A 5,250-nucleotide genomic window follows, 5' to 3' on the forward strand; every position below is an offset into this window, starting at 1 on the left:
ACAAAAACAACAACAACATAAGCATGGCAACATTGTGTTGTAGGTAGAAAAGCCGAGCTGTGCCGAAAGAAACGAACAAACGATCGCCGATTGTCACCGCTTCGCTTGCTGCTCGAACATCTTCGCAGACAAGGTTGCGTTAGATTCATATTGAGCAAGGTTGCGCAACCTGAATCTATCGCAACCTTTTCCGAACTCGTATAAGAAGAATAACTTCAAAAAAAAAAGCAGAAGCATAAAATTAAACGCCAGATATCTAGAAGCTTTCGAAACATGCAAGAACATTTTAATGAATGATCCAATACTGCAATACCCTGATTTCACAAAGCCATTTTTACTCACAACAGACGCAAGTAACATTGCGCTTGGAGCAGTCCTTTCTCAAGGTCACCTAGTTACTACGCAAGTAGGACTCTTTCTGAGAGTAAGATTAACTATTCCAGATTAACTATTCCAGAAAGAGCTTTTAGCCATAGTGTGGGCAACATAAAAATTTTTGCTCATATCTCTTCGGTTGTAAATTTAAAATAATGACTGCCCACAGACCACTTACATGGCTAATGAGTCTCAAGGAGCCCAATTCGAAATTGGTGAGATGGCGCCTGAAGTTGGAAGAGTATAACTACGAGATCGTATACAAAGAAGGAAAATTGAACAGTAACGCAGATGCATTGAGCAGGATAAAATTAGAACATGATAAAACCGCTGATATAAATTTGTGTGATTCGGAAAAACTGTCTACAATACATTCATGTAAGGAAAATGTGAATGATTGCATACCTATTTCAGAAAAACCTTTAAATGAATTCACTTTGCAACTTTTATTAGAAATATCAGACAGAAAACCCAGTATGACTGTTGAAACCATCTTTAGAACAAACAACGTAGAACTATAAGAGAAAAAGAATTTTCTCAAGTATAGTTCAGATCTTCAAAAAATGTATACCCTCAGGTAAATTAACTGCCATCTTCTCCGATGAACCAACTTTCAGAACTATTCAACTGATATACTCAAAATACTTTTCAAATGGAAAACAATTTCTTATCGTCCGATGCACTAAAATCCTATCAGATGTAACTGACAATGATAAACAAGTTGAACTAATTCGTAATGAAAATAAAGGAATTACCGAAATTTATGAATACTTAAAAAGACAATATTATTTTCCCCTTATGCAATCTATAATAAATAAAACTTTAAATAATTGTGAAATTTGCAATACACTCAAATACGACAGACACCCACCAAAATTATAATTCCAAGTTACAGAAGCACCAAACGAACCTCTTCAAATTTTGCACATTGACATATAGTATATTTACTACGAGTATAAATAGTAAATGTATTTTGACCATCATCGATAAATTTTCTAAATATGCGACAGGCTATACATTACCATCAAGAACAAGCGTTTGTGTGCTCAAAGCTTTAAAAACATTTATGAACCTTGCGGGAATACCTAAGAAAATAGTTTGTGATCAGGGTACCGAATTTACATCTAACACTTTTAAAGATTTTTGTAGACAATATAAAATTATACTTCACTTCACATCATTTCAACAATCCAGTAGCAACTCTCCAGTAGAACGACTTCATTCAACCCTAACTGAAATATATGTACAGAATTATAATGACAACCAGAAAATCCAAGAAAATGGAATTAGATCACGAAGAGATATTAGATGAGACGTTTATAACTTACAATAATACAATCCATTCATCTACAAAATTTACGCCATATCAGTTATTCTTTGGAAGACCGTATAAATTCTCAAGAGACATAAAATACGACAACAAACACGAATTTTTAGTTAAGTTAAATGAATTTAAAGAAAAACTATACCCCATTGTTAAAGAAAAAATTATGAAAGCTAAACTAAAAAATATTAGTCGTCTTAATAAATCTAGGAAACCTCCAGAGTGTTGGAACAAAGAGAAGGATATATATAGAAAAGAATGTTGGAGAAACAAAATAACTGCACGATTCTCAAAACATAGAGTATTAAAGATAATAACGTTACTTTACAAACTACTAAAGACAAAAAATTACACAAATCAAAAATTAAACTGAGACCGCGAAAATAATAAATAATTATTTACCTTTAGAGTAGCCTTTGCTTATGAACAAGTCTTGGAAATACAAAATTTTGACAAAGACCAGAATATGATAGCCCTGAAGATTGGACACGCGAGAACGATTGAAAGTTATTTCAATTTCATTCATATAATAGACTTGGACAATTATAATTTTTTGTCAAGAAAACAAATTAATAATTTCGAACACATTATTTAGCCTGCCTCCCAGAAGACTTTATACATGGAAATCTCCATCGGACGCCTCTGATAATATCATCACAAATCAAATAGATTTCATTCTGATAAATAATCGCTTCTGCTCCTCAATAAAAAAAGTCAATACATATCCAGGAGCGGATGTACCTTCGGATCACAACTTGCTACTGGCAAAATTGCGTATTAGGCTAGCCGACACCATTAAACACGATAAACTTATGGAAATTCTTCATTCTATGGGAATAGATGACAAAGAGATTCGTTGCATAAGAAATCTGTATTGGCAACAAACTGCCCATGTAAGCATCAATGGTGATATAACCGAAGAAATATCTATTTCACGAGGTGTAAGACAAGGATGCATTCTGTCACCCTTGTTATTTAACATATATTCGGAAGTAATATTTCAAGAATCGGTAACCAGTATTGATCAAGGTGTGAAAGTTAATGGTATTTTCATAAATAATATACGCTATGCAGATGACACTACACTTATAGCCGATAGCTTGATGGGATTACAAGAACTTGTAAGCCGAGTTAACTTACGTAGTGACGAATATAGCCTACGCATTAACATAAACAAGACGAAGTACATGATTATTAGTAGGAAAAACATATACAATGACACACACCTCATGATTAATGCACAGTCCAATCGAAAGAGTTAAAAATTTCAAGTACCTTGGTTGTCAGATCAATGAAAATTGGGATTGTTCAAAAGAAATAAAATGTCGAATCGAATTTGCGCGAACGACTTTTCTCAAATACAAAACTTATTATAGTAGCCATGACCTCAACATCACAACCAAAATACGTTTTTAAAATGTTATGTTTGGTCAGTGCTTCTCTATGCGATGGAAACTTGGACTCTAAAAATCACAGATATGAACAAGCTAGAGTCCTTCGAGCTATGGCTTATTAGAAGAATCCTAAAAATCCCATGGACAGATCGAGTTACAAACAGTGAAGTTTTGAGAAGAGTGAACCGCAATAGAGAGTTGTTAAGGACTATAAAACAAAGAAAAGCAGCCTACCTAGGACATATTATGAGGCACTCTAAGTATGAGCTCCTACAAATAATTATCCAAGGAAAAATTGAAGGAAAACGGGGTATTGGCCGTAAACAACTTTCTTGGCTTCGAAACATTCGACAATGGACAGAAATCCAGAACATTGGCAACCTTATAGATGTGGCGAGAGATAGAGAGAAATATGCTGCGATAATTCAAAATCTGTGATATTTTTATTTTTTATTTTTTCTTTCAATATACAATATATAGTATATATTTAACATGTAAATACATTATTATATTAATATTAAGCTTATTAATATTGTACATAGTACTAAATGTTATATGATCACCAATATTCGAATACGAATTGGCAAATAAAGAAGAAGAAGAATTATAATTCGCAAACTTCAAAAATAATTACTGTCGTTGACAAATTTAAGGGACTCGAAAACAAACTACAGACATTAAATCCATATAAACATACAAAACAAGGACTATTCAACGGCTTAGGCTCTGTAATAAAATATGTAACTGGGAACATGGACGCAAATGACGCTATGACTATAAATAAACAAATACAAGAACTCCAGGACACAACATTAAATTCAAAAATAACAGAGGAAAATCAAAAAAGTTTGAATATACAAATGATACAGAGGTTTAAAAATTTGACAGAGCATATAAATAACAATCAGGAAAGCATTACAAATTTTTTAGAAAAACTCTCAGCAAAAACAACTAAGACAATGCGCTATTAGAAATCCAATACATGAGTCAGCTTGATTATAATATAGATTTATTATTGAACCATATCTCTGACATAATAGAAGCTGTAATGCTCGCAAAGCTTGGTATAGTATCAAAGCTTATTCTTCATCCAGATGAATTGGATGAAATAAGACACCATTTTAAGTCCCAGAATATTGATTTAGTTTCGGACGGACAGCTTTACGAACTTCTGGAACTCCAAGCATATTATAATAATAGCAATTTAATTTTTAATATAAAACTACCAAATGTGGCTAAAAGTACGAGTTCGCTTTTCCATCTCATTCCTCTTCCTATGAATAATACGAAAGTAATTAAAACAAAACCATACGTAAGTTACAATAACCACGAGCTCCAGTACTTAACAGAAATTTGCCCAAAAATTGAGAACGTGTACTACTGCAAGAGGTGAAATTACTTCGAAAACACCAATAAATCAACTTGTATCGGTAGAATCTTGAATAATAAAACACCAATATGTCTTGTGAACGATGTGTGGCCCACATCGAATATATTCCAACCGGAAGATAATTATATAATGGTTATCAACGTAAAGGGACTACCGATAACCTCCGATTGTGGGCAAAACTTCACAACTGAAGGAACCTCCCTTCTCCACTAAACGAATTGTTCCGTCACGATAGCGGGAACAAATAAAGACAACCCTTCAGTCCATTGGGACACAATCTTCGTAGCATCACCAAATCTAGAGAAAGTGCAAATAACAACAGTAACAGAGACTTTAAGCCTAGAGAAAATCAAAGATTACAGTTTCAACAACAAAAATGATATTTTGAAATTAAAAAAGTATGCAATTCAAGGAAGAAACATAATAACGATAACAACATTGATACTCATCACCTTAACTATCGCTAGTGTAACTCTGTTATGGAAAAACCCCATAATTCGGTATTATCCTAAGCCCACTGAAGCCGCTCTGTCCCCTCCAACTTCGTTGTGGCCATCGCTCTACTCTAATGGGGGAAGAGTTATATCGTCACATCAACCCCCACCAGAACCCAGAAGACACCAATAGAACAATAACAACAAATCACTAAATATATTTTCTTATTGTACTTTATTATTTTTATTTAAAACATTGCAACAATTGTAATTGATACTTACTTCCTGTTTACCAACTTTTATACAATTATTATTGTTTTAATTTTTACTGTA

This window comes from Bactrocera tryoni, unplaced genomic scaffold, assembly GCF_016617805.1.
Source record: "Bactrocera tryoni isolate S06 unplaced genomic scaffold, CSIRO_BtryS06_freeze2 scaffold_7, whole genome shotgun sequence".
NCBI lineage: Eukaryota > Metazoa > Arthropoda > Insecta > Diptera > Tephritidae > Bactrocera > Bactrocera tryoni.